Source organism: Pseudopipra pipra, chromosome 4, assembly GCF_036250125.1.
Source record: "Pseudopipra pipra isolate bDixPip1 chromosome 4, bDixPip1.hap1, whole genome shotgun sequence".
In the NCBI taxonomy this organism is placed as follows: Eukaryota; Metazoa; Chordata; class Aves; order Passeriformes; family Pipridae; genus Pseudopipra; species Pseudopipra pipra.
In genome coordinates, this window is record NC_087552.1 from 23,129,390 (window position 1) to 23,146,879 (window position 17,490).

At 37.0% G+C, this 17,490-nt stretch overlaps 1 protein-coding gene across 1 annotated transcript in view; it reads left to right on the forward strand.

The window, feature by feature from the left end:
* Positions 1–17,490, forward strand: part of BMPR1B (bone morphogenetic protein receptor type 1B) — a 241,493-nt gene that overhangs the window by 32,548 nt on the left and 191,455 nt on the right. The window contains exon 2 of the mRNA XM_064651940.1: positions 16,715–16,785. The gene's annotated coding sequence lies outside the window, so the exon portion shown is untranslated. The remainder of the gene's footprint in view (positions 1–16,714; positions 16,786–17,490) is intronic.

A 17,490-nucleotide genomic window follows, 5' to 3' on the forward strand; every position in this document is an offset into this window, starting at 1 on the left:
TGGCACTGGTTAGAGGCAGCAGTAGAGTCACACCAACTTGTGTAGGCATTCACTGCCTGTTTACGGGTAGGATTGACTGCTTGCAATTCTCCCTAGAAGAAAGGTTACATCAGAGGGATTGCTGAGGTGAGGCAGAGGTTGAAAGGATATAGCAGATTTTTTTTCTTTTCCTGCCCCAGTTTTAATTTGTTAGCACACCTGCAGGTCTGGCATTTGTTTTCTTCTTTGCTTCTCCTCTTTTCAATATATATAAATGGCTCACTGGAGGCAAAACTACCTCTAGTTTTATTTCCAGCAGACTGAACCCCATGCTGCTGCTCCCCAACGCCCACATCCCTGCCTCAAGAAGCACACTCTATCCTTTCCTTTCTCTCTGCTAGGTAGTTTGCAAGAGGGAATTGGTGAATACTGGATTTGGAAATCTCTACAGAAAATAAGAATTTAACACATCTCTCATTTAAAAATTATTTATAATATTTAAATATAACTGTAGATATAAAGAGCTTGTAAGAGGAACATAGTTTATCGTTCCGCAGGGGCAAAAGTTGAAGAGCATGACATCTGGAAAGTTTCGTAATACGAGTAAAACCAACTGGAAACAGATGGATAATGGGGAGCTCATCTCCTACTACAAGTCTTCCTGTTTTAAGAAAATGCTAAATCTGTTTTTAGTACCTGGCAGTATTTTAAAAAGGACTTTCTGTATTGCAGAGGAAGTTGATACTAAAGAAATATAATATTTTGTTCTCTCTGGGGCCAGGATTTATTCACCCAGGTGAGTAAAATCAGTGGAACCAAATGTTTCAAATTCAGCTATTGAACCTCCAGTCTTTAGAAAAAACTACTATAAAGGTGAGAAAGACACAGAAAATATACCATTTACATAACACAAAATCAGATCTCTTCCTCTTGAGTTGTAAGGCCCAGTTCTACTAGTACAAATAATTACTCATAATAATTATATTTATTGAAATATGAATATTAATTAAATAATAATTACTTTAATAATTAGTATTAGTAGCCTATTTAGTCTTGTAAATATTAGATTTAAATCCTTGTTCATCTGAATGAAAACTGAAAATCAATACCAATGGCACCAGTCTAAATGTCAAATTTATAACTTGTTGAGGATCATTTTAAATCATATGATATGGTATCTGGAAGTTACAACCAGAAGGTGAAATAATAGCAGCAGCTAGATTGTCCTTTTGCCTGCCATAGAAGACACATTCTTATCCAGAAATAGTAAGTGATGTAGTTAAAAAAGATACTATGCCTTTGATTTATTTGCTTGATATATAGTGTACTTGATGCCATGATATGTTCTGGAATGTTTTATGAAAGATATTATGAATGTTTTAGCTGAAGTACACAACTGAGTCTTTTTTCACTTTGCAACATTCACAGATAAAGGCAAGGGAAAATCAAGTTTTTAAATAAGTTAAGTACTTATTTGTGTTTGTTTCACAATTCTGTGTCATTTATATGCATCTGAGAGTTTCCCTGCATTTACACACTAGAAGGAAACAAAATGAAAATTAATTTGTAAAGCATTAGGCATTATCAAAATGTTTTGATTTTGTGTTTGTAGGACTGAAATTTTCTGTATGTAGCTGTTGAGAAGTGGCCAAACCCAAACAAATTGTTCTCAAACACTGAACACTTCTGTCTGACAGTCAGATTTTGACTGCTAAGATCAGTCAGAACAACAGTGGGTCTGGAGGACGGGCCATAGGGAGGAAGCCCCATCAGCATCCATTTCCCATTGACCTTCCCAGCACCCACTGCTGTTGGGCTGTGGGTGTTAGAGATGACAGGCCTCTTGCCCTGAGCTCACCTAGTCTGTTTTTGAACTCCCAATCTCTCACCACCGCCTCCTCTGTTTGCTACCAGCTATAGCGAAAGGATGCTTTTGCCTGTTGTAAACCATTCCTAAATTTACGGCTTAATATCGCTAATTGCTATTGAACACCACTGCTATTGTCATTTCTTCATTTCTGGTTCTTAAAAAACCAGCTCTGTCAGCGTGGTGTGCCTGCTGTAACTCTGCCACCTATCCATGTAGCAGTATCTGGCCTGATTTTTTTGTAGTGGAGTTTTATTAGTGTAATAAAAGATTGTAGGCCTAGATGCATGGGGTTTGCATCTCTGTATGGTGAGGTAACACTCTAACTGGAAGGGTACTCCATAAATCAAACCACATATATTTAAGTATTCTGCAAAGAACAAATCTTACAGATGAGCAGGTCTCTTCTGAAAAATGAAATCTAAGAAGACACCAGATGCTTGCTTTTATTGGATGCATAAAATCACCTTATGAAATATGGTTATAATAATTGCAGGTTGTACAAAAGTCTGAAAAACACCCATATATTTTAAGATATTAAGTATCTTACTAGTGATCAGGGGATATAAGATAAACAGAGGTGAACAGATCAAGCAGGTTTGTCTGCCCTTCTCAACCTGATGCATTTTGAAAGCTCTAATACTTAACTAAGATTTAGAGCCCAAAGACATTCTCAGCTTTACATCAGGAGTGGCTACAGTAACTAGGGGTGCTGCAGGGAAGTGTGGTGGTGTGGCTGCAAGGGTTGGTCAGTGATAGGGACAGAGCCCTGGCTTGCATGGAGGCTGGCTGCAGAGGGCCAGGGTTGTTTTGCACCCACTGCTAGGTCAAATGGGATTGTGGTGAAAAGAGCTGGTGATTTTCTTGCTTTGTTGAAATTCTCTGTGTTTTGTTGAAGACCTTTGATTAGGATTTGAGGTTTAATCGTCCAGAAAAAAATTATGATTCCAAAGCACTAATAATTAATGTGTTTAATTTGCTCATTCTGTCCTTTCTTTCCTGTCAATAATTGGAATTAGAATGAAAGCTGTATAGCTAATTCCCAGGTGGTGATTTTCTTTGTTTCATATTTCACAAATAGGTCCGTCACTAGCCTTTGACACAGCACTGTTCTTGAGGAAAATAATTATTGGATGTATTGGATAAGGGTGTGGCAATGAACTTGCCATATGCTGTATGGAAAAAGTCCTGTCAGAGATGGACTGGTGAGGAAAACAGCTCTAACCCTATGGAAACAGAAGCTTTTACTGTAGTTTAAACATGTCTCAACATGTTTGTGTATTTTCTGCAGTGTCACTGCCTCCCTCTTCCCAACACCCCCCTGTGACCCAAGGTGTCCTGAGGTGTCCCATTGGTCCCCTGTTAACCCCTTCCTATTGGTTGTTGACCCCTTACCTGATGGTTTCTTTTGTGTGACCCTGAACTTGTGATTGGTCCCCTTTGACCCTCCTAAAAGCCTTATAAACCCTAACCCCACAATAAACTTCCTCTTTCGTCCGTCCCTCCCAGGTGGTCTGTGTGTGCTCCTTGCGGGGTCACCGGGCCACGTGCAGGGGTGGGGGGAAGGGCATTAACCTCGCAGGTAATGGGGCAAGCAACCTAAGGCCTGGAGGTCTCCCCCATATCCCCAATCCGCCGTATAAGGGATTATAAATTGGGGCTGGTTTATACTTGTCCTCCTAGGTAGAGCCTTGTACAGAAAACTTGAAGTAACTGCTGTGACTTACAGAGAATGCCGTGCCTCACTGTCAGAGCGCTGAGCATCTTCTATAGATGAACAGCCATCAGTTTTAACTCTGCCCCCAACTGCAGCTGTAGAAATCCCATGGCCAATAGCTACTCTAGTGGGCAGTCATTGAGCTATGGCAGACCATCTGTGACAAAAATAATGAGGAACTTTAGTTCCCAACTGAAAGTATACATCACACTTCTTCACAGAGTATATGGTGTTGGTGTGGCTCTTTTTTAGGTTCCCATTTTAGTCCCAAGTATTGAAATGTTATTGTAGATTGACAGCTCATTTTGGGTGAGACATTCTTTTGAACTTTCAAGGTGGGTAACATGTTCCAGCAAAAGTAGGAGCTTGCTGAATCAAGGCCTTAGTTTCTTTCTACTCAGCAGCACGGAGAGTTCATGAGTTGGTTTGCGTTGGCACCTTTTTGTTAATGGTTGTAAACAACAGGTGCATGCTGTCATACTTTCCTTCAACAAAAAGAAAAATTTACATTTGTCTATGCGTACATTCTCATATTGTTTTTGTTTTGATTAGTGTTTATTTCTAATCAATTGTTATTTTCTCGATTTTAAGTATCAGCATACTTCTATTAATCACATATGTCAATTGACCACTTTTTCTTACACAAATTTTATAGAAGTCTTATGTTTTAAGAAAAAAATAGTACTCAACTTATAAAATCTTTACATGTTGAATAAGGTCCATTGCTAGAAATGTCTGATTCCACTCTGATTCCATATAAATATCTTCATTCTTTTTACCATGTGCCTCTCTTTTAAAAAATATATCTTATCTTTGGATGCATCAAGTGACTAATGTTTGAGAAGAGACATGTGTGGAATGCTTGAATAATTCACATTATCTGCGTTGACTTCAGCTCATGTCTTGCAAACTTTTAGTGTGACCCAGGAGTTCCTCTTGCATTGACCAAGAGGGAAAACCAAGCTGTGAATGTTTGCAATGGACTTGTCAGTGTTCAGCAACAATAATGTGGTTCTATGTAGTGTGTAGCAAATCACTAGTAGTGGAATAGAAAGAGGAAGGGAAATTCTGAGCCTACCATGGGCAACTACCATGTTTAAAGCAAACCTGCTTCTGGTGTTCCTGCTGTAAACCACCAGAACTTGATCCCTGCCAGCAATCAAAATGTTGAAGCCTGGCACTTTCAACAATTTTACCATCAAAATGAAAGGATTACTGATGCAGAGAATTGATTCCCATTTCCAATCTAGAGGGTCACTAAGATGATAAAACCATAGAATGGTCTGGGTTGGAAGGGACTTCAAAATCATTTAGTTCCAGTGTCTCTGCCATGGACAGGGATACCTTTCACTAGACCAGGTTGCTCAGAGTTCCATCCAGCCTGGCCTTGAACATTCTAGAGATGGGGCAGCCACAGCTTGCCTGGGCAACTTGTTCCAGTGGTGGATACTGAACAAGGAAGAAGGAAGAGGAAGGGACTGAAAAACCAGACCTACTTCTGGGACAGGATCCCATGCTGTGTTGCTGTGCTGGGATTATGTTGTTGATGAGTAGTTTTCTTGGGGAAAGAGAAGTAGGACAAGAAGACCTGAATGCCAAGTGTTAACAAAAAGATCAGTACCTTGTACAGTACAGGAACTGTGTGAGAACAGTTAGTCCTTGTGTAAAGATTGCCCCATAGTGCTGAAAGGTCAGGGAGACCTTGGAGTTATCTGCTGCTTCGTCAACTGATGAACATTTCCTCACACCAGAATTGGAGAAAAAACATTTTGCCATTTCTGTTCCCTCTCCATCCCCTAGATGTCATCCATATAAACTGAATTAAGCGAGAAACAACGAGAAAATTATTTTTAGTGGCAAAGATGTATCTTCCTAGATACAGTTTTATGTTTTACCTTGTAGAAGATGTTTGGGGAATCCTTTCAAGATGCTCTGATGTTATTGTGTGTCTGGATGTTGGAAAGTCAAAACAATTAGGGAGAGTGTCCAAAACATAAAACATATTGGGCTTTGTTCTATTGCCTGTATTTTAGTGCTTGCCACCTTTGGCAGATACCTATACAGATCCATTAGCCGTCTGTGTGGGTGAGTGAGATGTTAAAGCAAGTCTAAAGAAAAATTGCCAAGGAAAGGAAAACATTGGGAGAACTCTAAAAATATGTCAGAACTAGTTAGGGTGGTTTGGGGGTTTTATAGTAAAACTGTGGAATGTTTTTAAAAATAAATAATGGAAAACTATGTAAACCAAAGTTCTTAATATATAATATGGTCATTTTGCTTTGTAGTAAAGTTTCAGCTTGACACTGTAGTAACTATGTATCTTTTAAAACTCCAATTTCCATATTTTTATATTATCTTTTTATATGAGGTGATACAGTGATTTTGTAGACTTTTGCATCATCTAAAACAGGATGGTCACAGGACCATTGCTGTTTGGTTTGGGTTTTTTTTCTTTCTTTGTTTTTTTGTTGTTTTTTTCCCCCTTGACTGCATACATGGCTACATGGCTTGCTTTTTAATATTGAACAAAGCCATTGCACTGAACAAGAGGTTTGATTCCATGCTTCATGAAGAGCCTTAATTCTAGTATTTACTAATTTGAGAACTTTTTTTAACATTAACATTTCTTTCATGGTTTTTTTAAGTGGAGTTTTTTTCAATTTAAACTAAAACCTTGGAACTTGCTTCCCAGATTCCATTAATTGCACCACTTGAAATAAGTAGAGAAGTTGTTGTTTTCCAGAACAGAAACTTTGAATTGGTGCTTACAAACTTCATTATGAACACCTTTTATTGATGTTTTCACATCCAGTAATCAAGGGGCCATAGCTGAGCAAAATCAGAGCCTTGTTTATAATGCCAAATAGCCTTTTATTTGTGTGCCTTGTAAATTGCCAGTGGCAAATTAACACAATTGAAGATTTTTGTTTCAAATTAATGTGTACTCATTATGCATATTTAATGGAAAGGAGTTGCAAGATTCTCTTGTAGTATATTATCTACTTGACGTGAATTGCTGCCTGTTTTGAATGTTCACCTCTTGTCAGCCTTTTCCCACTATGTACCAGGCAATTTCAATTTACTGAGTTGTTTGTTTGGTCTTTTGTTTTGTTTTTCTTCCTTAAGAGCATAGTGTAGATAAATAGGTACATCATAACATGCACAGTTTGTGGGCTCTCTTTCCATCTTTGAAAATCAGTTTCTGTTCCAAAAACAAGCCACAAAAAAGCAAATAGGGGTTTTGTGTTTTTGAAACCACATTTTGCCATTAAGCAGACAGGGCAGCTCTTGAGGCCTGTGCCCTTGTGGTGATCCCCTGCAGAACATGGAGCAATTGACAACTGTGACTGTGCTTTTATGATTCTTCCTTTGAATGAACTTGAAGAGGGGGCTCATGATTCTGTTTTAACCATTTATTATAGCTGAATACTAGTGTTTCATGGCCCAAATTTTGCAGCTGGCAGATAGTTTTTCCTTTTGAGATACACTTTGGATAGAACTGAGTATTAACAATAATGAAAAAAAATTATTGCTATAATTGGACTCAGGAGTTTATTTGGGAAAAATAAATGCTTTGTGTTGTAGGTTTCCCAGTTTTACCCACAGGCTAAGTCTTGTATATATAATTATGCTTTAGGAGACATTTTAAGTGCTAGTTGAACCTTTAACCTGCGTTTCCTCTGGAATAATTACAGGATGTGAAAATGGCCAAATGAAACGCTTACTCATAGAGATTAATAGAATTAGTTAAGCTACTGTTACCTTATGCGTGATTTATATTGTATGTGTAGGTTGAAACAGGCTGTAATGGCATGTGGGTGTTTTCCTATCTTTTCATACTTGCTAAAGTTCTGCCTTATGTTTATTACTTGCTATGTTACGTGAACTGCTTAAAAAGGCATTTTAGACCACTGGCAGGTAGTTGAATTTCAAAGGCTGGCTCTATTTAAAACAAAACAGTAGTGTTTGAACTTCTCTCAATTTTTTTCTGAAAATAACACTAATACAGTTGATTCCATCACCTTCCAAGGAAACAAGTTGAAAAAGAAACCTCTGTGGATTAGTAGTCCAGACATCAAATAAATTTTGCAGACATTAGAAATCAAGCCTGAGTCAACCACAATGGAAGTGGGGAAAACTAAGAAAAATCACTTGACTGTTGGCATTGCCAAAATTGTTCGAAAAGGTAGAAAGAAAAAGTCTGTAAGCATGAGGAATGGTATAGCAAAAGTAAAACATTTAATCTTACTTAAACTTTCAAGTTTGGTGCTAATTCTAATATATTTTCAAGTAAAACATTAAATTAAAAGTGATCTGTCTTTTAAAATTTGTTCTGACGTGTTTCTTTCAAAAGAGAGTGATGCATTGGCTTTGAATTCTGATCTTTGAGGAAAGCGTTGAATGATTACCATCTCAGTTTTCAGAAACTGAATCCTTAACAGGAAATTTAAATTTAGAATTAGAGGAGAGCTTGAAATCAGCTTATCTTATTAGATAATACTGTGATAGTGACCAGGCAGGTTTATACCAGACTTCATTGGTGCTGAAGGACTTTTTGTTGGGTTACTTTCGGTGAACACTTCGCAGCCTCTATGAGCTACAGCATTTGGGGTCTTCACCCAGGTGAGGAGGAATGTGCAGTGGTGTTACCAAGGAGCAGAAGCTCACCATCCCTCATTTGAAAATCTCAGCAGGTGTCAGCTTAATATATTAATTATTGGTTTTTTTAGTTGTTCAACAGAATCCTATTTTAAGATGCAGATGATGATACTCATCTTCCATGAAGATTCTGGGAATGCTTTGGGGCAGTGAACTGAAACCTTTAAAAATCTGACCCACAATTAGAACAAACTTTTCTCATGGAAAATTCTTTTCTTGACAACTTCATTTTAAATCAAAGAGCATTTGGGTAAACCCGTTTTACCACTCACGTAAGATATATTTAGTGAACTATTTCACTGCTTTAAATCCTGTTTTAATTTGGTTTAGAGTTAATGTTTGTTTCAGTGGTTTACAGAAGGCAGTGCAAATGAGGTCTATTTTTTTTTAAGGTCAGTGAAGTATAAATGCAAAGAAGATTAAAAATCAATTATTAAATCAAGATTTCCTTTATTCTCATTCTACTTACGTTTACCTCTCTTTGATTACTTCCCCTTAAAGTATTATGCTAATGTAGAAAATTAAAGATTTTCCTTATATACATTTCTGTATCATCTTGAGTTACAGGATTTCTCATCTCTTTCCTGATAAACATGCTCAGTAAGTCCGCTTAACGTGTTTAAGAGATACGTATCCTCTCTGCACACAGACAACTTATTTATTTATAATAATGATTCTGTTAGTAATTATACCAGATTTCTTTTAAGGAAGAAATCTGTATTTTGTTAATTGAGTAGAATGGATATACAGTGCTGGAATTCAAGCATTTCACTAGAGATACAAGCAGAAATCCTGGAAAAGGATTGCTAAACGTGGAATTGGAATGCAAATGTTCTGCGATATATGTGGATTATTTTGCCAAATAATATGTATGAAGAGCATTTATGGGCACAGCTGTGTGTGTTGAGGTGTGACACTTCAGCTGGGAAATTATACACTAGAATATCTTCCCTTTTATCTTTGTGTCATAATGTCTTTTGTTGCGTAAGTAATTTTTAAGGAACTTTGAGAAACAGAGGCTGTGGTTGAAGGGAAATCAACTTAGCAAATCATTAACATCAACAAAACAGTAAGAGAAGGGAGAGACTGGAGTACTGAGCTATTGACTATTTTATGTGTTTATCAAAGGACATTAGAATACCACATTTGAAATAGTTGACTAAAACTTCAAAAGCATTACATTGCATAGTCCTTATTACAAATATACTATTTATATTGAAATGATAATAAAGGATCCACAAATCTTTTAATGTACAGTTATCAAAGGCTGGTCAGAGAGCTTCCAACATTTATTGGAACATCAGTGCCTTCTGAAATGTTTTTATACTTCTACCAGATTTTCTAAGATCATGGAATGATTAAATATTAGCCAGTTGTTGTGCTTTTGGAAACCATGAATTTCTGTAAAATATCCCTCTGCTGTCAAAGAAACAAAGTTCTGTTCTGGGGAATTCATCTGGAAAGAGCATTTCTTTGGGGGCGATGGGGACCATCTGTGGAATGCCAACTACGTGGAAAACCTGGAGCAGAGATGGGCAAAAAATACAGCAGGAGGAAGCAGTTCTGAAGAGGTCACTGTGGTAACCTTGTTTTGAGGAGAGGTCTGCATATGTGGGCTGACCTTCTGACCCTTAATAACTCAGGAGTAATGTTGTACACTCTTCATGCCTATGATATATTTCTGTGACACGAGGCCTCTAATCATTCCCAATATTCATACAATTTTTAGACATATATTTACACATACTCAGTATATACGCACACAAGCCCTGTGATTGTTATTTAGCGTGCCGCCTATGTAGTTTAAGAACATTCCACTCCAAAGTAAACAAAAGCAAAAGGAAACATGCTCTGAGATTCAATTCACAATTTGCTTTCTACTGCACTGAATTAGTAACTTGCTTTGTGCTGTAGTGAGGTACATTTTTGGTTCACAAATGACTTTTTACTCCAATATTTTACTGCTGTTGTGTGATTTCATCAAGGAAGCTCTGTTTGTTGAGTAACCAGTTTTCACATGTGTGTTCATTTGGTTTTGGCCATCCAGTTTGAAATTGCATGATATGCCATATTCCAAGTTGCAATGGAAAGCCCCTCCCACCCTTTTTCTCTCCTTCCTTCAAGGCCATGAAGTCTATTCATAAATGGAGAAGATCTGGCCATCATTTCTCTTGTAGCTTATATGTCAATGTGGTTGTGTCCTTTCAGAAAGGAAGTCTGTGTCTCTGTCTGTTTTGTATGTCCCCCACCTCCAATTCAACACATTGTATTTACAGTATGTGGTGGTCTTTTTAATGCAAAATGCAGAGATGTAAGTCTGAAAATAGGTGAGAAGGGGTTTCTTTCCTTGTTTGAAATGGTAATAGCACAATATATAGTAAATAAGGAAGGATTTAGAATTTTCTCTGATTTTTTTTTTTTTACACTGATGTTTTGGCTTCCTTGTTTTTCACTGCATCAGTCTGAAATGAACTGTAATTCTCACTTCTGTGAGTGTTTCTCACTATTTAATTACATTGTTAGCCTTATTTAAAAAGGGAGAATAAAAATTGAAATGTTGTAACTTTTATTGGTAACCTTGTCCCATTATAGCTATTTTGTCACACTGGAGCTACTAAGTGCAAGGATAATTTTACCATATTTTACAATTGTCATAATCCTATTGTTTCAATTGAAGGTTTCAGATTTACAAAGCAAACCCAGACTTAGATGCTGAATTGGATAACTATTTTTCTGTTTTAATAGGCATTCTATGGTTGTGGCCTACTGTATAAACATTGAGAAGAGATGGGTTCATTAGGAGACCATCTACCTATTTCAGGTGGATGACACAGTATGATGCAGTGTTTGCATTCACTAAGGAGAAAGGAATTGGGTTTACAGCTCCTTTTTGGACCACTGTCCTGGGGATCCTGCTTGCACACTGCATGCCAGCTGTGGGAGGCAGGAAATGTGTGGCCCTCAGTGTCCTTCGAAATGTGTTCTCAGATTCTTCCTTTAAACTCACGTACCTCAAAATAATAGTGGTAGTTACTTTAAAAAGCATAAACAGATGACTCACAATGTCAACACACATGATTTTTGTAGTGCCTTTTCTCCTCAACTTAAGAGTTAAAAACAACATTAGAATGTCTCAAGTCTTAATTTCATGACTGGCTAGAATACAGTATTCTAATATTGACAAGTCTGATAAGTCTCACTAGAGCCATGTAAACTTAAGGTGTATTTATACCATCACATTTTGTTTGTACTTAAACTTTGTTCAAAATCTTTAAAAGTTGACTTTGTTTTAAGCGATTACATATGTTTGATTGCTGGGTTCCTTTTCTGTGAAGTAAGTGGTAATGAATGCAGTGTTACTGCATTTCTGCTGATAGGGAGGCAGTAAAATCCTCTGAAGCTGAATGGCTTATTAATTATATATTGAAGCTGTTTATCAGACTTTTAAATATCAAAGACTTATGCATTTGAAAAACAAAGTAAAGAAAAAACTGAACAAACCAGCAACCCTCCCCAAAACCTCAAAAAACCCCAAACCCAGAACCTATTACAATATCAAACAATGACAACCCTTGTCTTTGTGGTTTATGATTGTGTTGTGTCTCATTAATCCTGGGATAACTCTGACCTAGTCTCATGAATTATGAATTAAGCCTTACCCCTTGATCATCCGATTTGTGGTACTTTTTTGCCATGGAAATAGTCACAGCAAATATGGAAGCCAAATTTCCCATGTTCCTTATCTTTGCATGGACTTCTCAGAGTGGAAGGGCAGAGTTTAGTCTTTTCATACTAAGAAAATATTTGAACGTATTATTTCAAAAGACACTCTGAAATGTCTCTCTTTTTTTTTTTTTTTTTTGGTGGATTTCAGTTGAAAACAGATGGATCATGTTTCATAGTCTCTGTTTAGTTAGGTGCTTGTCATTCTAACAGTGAGCAAAAGAAGGCTCAGTGTGTGAATGCCTCAATGGCGTGGAGCCGTAGAAAGGGAAAGCATGTTATAGGGGTATGTGGGAAAGCATGAGCAAGACAAAGGCTTCATTGCATAGTAGATCAGATCACCTGTGGTGCCTGCACCTTGGAGAATCTCTCAGATGGCACTAATTTTCAGCACAAAGTAGGAAGGAATAAGAAAAACATCAAAATAGATGAGCCTGCAGTGGATAGCAAAGCTATATTCTCTTCGAACGTGGTAAGAAAGGGCCTTCTGTTTTTCCTGATAACCTAAACACTGGTAGCTAGGAAAACTTATGGAGAAGTGAATTATGTTTAAGGTGGCAGATTATCAGCGTCTTACTCACTATGTGCTGTGGTTTCCCCTAGTGTTTGACTGTGAGTGGGGAATAGAAGAATCCACAGTTGTCACTGATCACAGTGGTCAGTGATTACTACTTCCTGCTAGAATCATGTCCTTCCAAAGATTTAGTTCTCTGCAGCTGAAGGTTCATGTCAATTCAGTGTTTTGCTAAATCTTCTCTTCTGGTTTTTTTTTTTAATTAGAACCTTCTGCTTGTCTTGCTGATATGCCACTATAAAATGTCAAACTTCAAATTGCCCTGTCATTAGTAAACGTGGAGTCTTATGTGATTCTGTCCTGTGAAATCATGTAGTCTAATAGGAGGGGAGGAATTGATTTAAATTCAGATTAAACTTTTTTTTTGTCTACTTGTAATTAGATTGATGTGCCTACTCATCGTCTTGTCTCTATTTCATTTCTGATTTTCCCTGATAAAACTGTTAGGTAGAGACAACTGCAAATGCATTAAATTGATTTCATTCTATCATAATATTGAGTAATTTGAGAACTGAAGCCACTGATGAAAACTGATGTCCAGAAGAATTATCTGAGTTTCTACAATCAAACCATATATTTCTATATGTTATGTTCACACGTTACAAAAAAAATTCTCATAGACTTTTCCATTCTTTTTTCTGTCTCATGGAGGCTGCATCAAGTGAAATCTTGTATTCCTCATGCTGTAGCACTTTTCTATAATCTATCTTCCTTAGAAACTTTCTGATGGCATTTACTAATTTTCTCCATAGATTTTAAATACTATTGATGCTGAGTAATGTGTTTAATTAGCCCCAAACTTTCTGTGTAATTATTCCAATCTGTGCTTCTCTTCTTTTGCTTATAAGGCTGACAAATGGCAGGAGGGGGAAAGGGCATTTTCCTGTCAATGGCTGGGGGGGGCCTTTGCTCCTTGGGTTGTCAGAGTGGTTTCTCTTTCTGAAAGAACTGTGAAAGAATGATGAAAATACTGTTTAGTTTCATTCAAGAAGTCAAAACAAATATAAGTTGTAGCAAAAAGCTTCCTTATCTTATGAAACAGAACATTTTTATGGTTCCTTTACTGTTTCCCAACTTTTTATTGTCATAATATCAGCTTACTCATGAAATCTCAGATTGTATTAGCCAGGGTTAAATTCAGCTTTCTGTCTCTAGTCTTGCAGGGTTTAAGAGGAAAGATAAATTAGCTCAGAATTACAAGTCGTTTGTATACAGATTAGAGTTAATACTAACTGAATCCTCTTCATGTTTTTATGGGCATAGACATCTTTGGCTCCTGTATTGGTTATGTACCAATTCTGAGGTCAGACACATGGATGTCAAATCACAGCTATATTGGCCTGGTAAAGGTCAGCATAAATTGAGCTGCTTACTTTTTAGGTAATTTTTTTTTTACTCGTTCTTGACCTTTTTGTCTTCCTGAGAATGAAATGAAGTCTTTATATCTTTAGCCCAACCCATAAAGGTAGCATATGGTCAAATGCCAGCTGAAACATTTGTTTGTTTGACAACTCCTCGGGACCACAATTAGAAAAATTAAGTCAATTAAGGAGAAGAGTGAAAAGCATTCTTAAATAGGACAATGTGCTTTTTAGAAGCTGGGAGCTTACATGGAGTGTTTTGGATAAAGGAAGAGAGACTCACCTTGTCTATCTATAGTGAAATGTATCACCATTTGTGTATTTAACATTATCTTCATGTGGGAAAATTCTTCTTTTGAGGAACCTCTTAAAAAGAAGATAGTGAAATCATATGCTTGAAGGCTGCAGAAATTATTTTTTCAAGCAGGAGAGGCTGTACTGTGATTACTGGGGACATTTACTTGTAAGATATAACTACTCAAGATCCATCCCTGGTCTCTGCAGGATGGAGTTAAGAAAAACAGTAAAAAGGACTAGGAGAATGGTTTCCAGAGATTCTAGAAAACAGGAAAATCATGTGAAAATGACCCTATCATGTTTTTGCCTGTTGCCAAGCATGGCAAAATTGAGAAGGATATTATTGCCCCTTTTGTGGGAGCTGAAGGGAAGAAACTGTCATTCTTTACTGCCAACCATCCTGTTTAAACTCCTTCAGAAAAAGATCATGGAAATTTAACTGTTCACATAAATTGTAACTTCCCAATCAGATCCTCATCCCTCTTTTAACTGTGTAAGAGGACACAGTCAAACAGACATGAGTGATTTCAAACTGGACATTAGGAAAAGGCTCTTCACTGGCTGGGTTGTCAGTCACTGGTTCAGGCTGGATGATGCCTTTAGTTATTTGGTTTAGTTTCAGATAGGCCTACAAGGAGCAGGGAGTTGGACTCTGATTCTTATCAGTCCCATCCAACATTCTGTGACTTCTTACAGAAACATTTGATAGGAGAAATTTAAAAGTTTGAAGAATTGTATGGCATGCTTATCCAATATTTTTGCCTTTTCTGTTCAGGAACAGATTTTTTTTTCTCTATCCGTACATGAGCATGAAGTTGGCATTTCCTCTTTGCTTTCCACTGCTGTCTCAGGTGTGAATGCAGCTGAAATCTGAGTTGAGTTGTCTGTGCCTGTGAATGCTTGGAAGAGGCCATGAGAGTCTGATGATGGAAGTTTACTAACTTGGGAAGCTTTTGACGCTGGTGAAAGTTGCTGTGTTAAATGTGTGCTGTTAAAATAATTTGTTGATGTAATATTGATATAGAGTAGATTGAAAAAAAATTGTTAAACCAAACTTTTTCTACCTATAACTTTTTGTAAACACCAGACAAACCTCTAGGATGTATAAACACAATTTAACGTAGTATTTTAGAACAGAGATGACCTTACGTGCACAACCAGATGCATGTGAAAAAGCAGAATCCTCAATATTTATGTCCTTCTGAAGACATTCAGCAACAAAAAAGGAAGCTTTCAAAATTTTTCAAGTGAATCTTAGGGAGTAAAGGAAGTAATTTTTCTGAATTTTAATCTACGTTGAATATTATGGATGCACAAGAGCTTCCAAGATGTCAGTGTTACAGGTATTTGGGGGATCATAGACTCGCCATTAACAGCTGGTCTCTCTCTTTTAAATATAAGCAAAGCCAAAAGACCACAACTCACTTAAGTAGGTGGTTTCACACATGAATTTTCACAGAACTACTATGAACAAAACTCATGGAGATTTCCTTTTATCCCAGAAAAAGGGAAATTGTAATGTACACTGCGGATTAATGATGTCATGACAAGTTAGTTGCATATTTAAAATGTGTAGCATCTGATTACTGCCTCTTAATATTACCTCGGTACAACATTAATTTCTCCTTTCAAACAACATGTTATAAAAACTGCAGAATGACAAACCTGCTGCAGGAACAAGGACAACTACTTGAATCGGGCCGTTATCAGCAAGTCAGTTGTATTTATGCCCTTGCAAAATTTCTAGGTGTTCCGGTATTGTGAAGGAAATAAGTATTTGGCCATTGTTTGGGTGAGGAATGAAATTGAGCCACTCTGCAACTCTTGAATTGGTGTTGATATATGTAAAACTACTCCAGATAAGATAAGCAGTGACATTTATGGTTGGACCCAATGATCTTAAAGGTCTTTTTCCAACCTAAATGATTCCATAGTTGTAAAGATTTTGGGAAGCTGTCTAAATGAATAATTTCTGCTTCACATTTTAGAGTAATAATGGAGTAGTTGATTAAAGAGCAAAGAAAATGAGGCTCAGGTCCTCCTGTTTCTCTTTGCCTCTCTACTCTTGTGCCTTTTATTCAACGTATGAAATTTCCTTACAACACAAGCATGTAATACATTCATTTTCCAGCAGCTTTCATTATCATCATCATCATCCTTCTGCAGCTGTTTTCCCATCTTCTTTTTTGCTTTTGCTTGTTGATGAGTTGTTGAAGATTGTGTAGTGGATTGCAATGTTGCCCTTTTATCTTGGCAATGGACATAATATATAAAAGTGTAATTTTCCTCATAAAACAGTATTGTTAAATATTTTGCTGTCAATGGGCTGCAATTCATAGGAGCTTTTACATGTTACTTTTTGAAATAATGTACTAAATACATAACTAGCTATATGCCATCAGTGGGCTTTTTTCCAGGTAGCATTGTATTTTTACCTGAGTGTCATACCAGAATTGGAAGGTCTGTGTTATTTTGTGATGATTTAAACCTTTCTTCAGAATATCACTAATCATTAAAAAAATGTTCTTCGTCTGCAGGGTGGAGTTAATTTCTTTTGTTCCTGGGAGCTGCATAGGAGAAAGAGACATTTCAGCTTTTCTTGGTAAAGGTGAGACAGCATCTATTGATAAGGATAAGACACTGTTCATTATTATGAGCTCATAGAAAGTTTGTCGATGGAGGATTTGTTTATTTTGGGGGTTTATTTGCAACTTTTTGTGCTTTGTAATAAGTGCCGTATGTGATAACATAACTTGTATTGGGAATGGAATGTGTAATTCTAGCACTGGTATCAGAAAAGGCTCTGAAGATAAGCAAGTACCTGTAGATCAGCATGACAAAGTGGATAGCAATTTGTTCTGCTGCTGGAACTTGTGATATTTTCCATATGCTGTTGAACTGGCCTGCCCAAGTTCACTCCATCATGCTTCCACACACTCAGCAAGAGCTCTTAGACGCAGTAGAGTTTTCTCCATGCCAGTTCTCAGAGAAAATGTATAGGCTTGCCTGCTGTTGTCTTCATTGCTCTGTATTATCACATGAGAGTGTAGAAGTTGATGTGCGGAGAGAAGGGCCTTGAGATCTATTTTAATTGAGATAACACATTCAAAATTTAGCAGCAACTAGATATCTTACTTCTGCTCGTCAGAAGTAGGAGACTGAGAAGGGGATAAAACTCTGGAAGTCTTCTTTGTGAGACATGCCTTCTTTGATGACTCATGCTTCGTGTTGTGCTAAAAGGTCTAACTTTTTATAAATTTGAGTGTTGAATTAAAGGCTGCAAGAAACATTTAGAAGTATAACATGCAGCTTG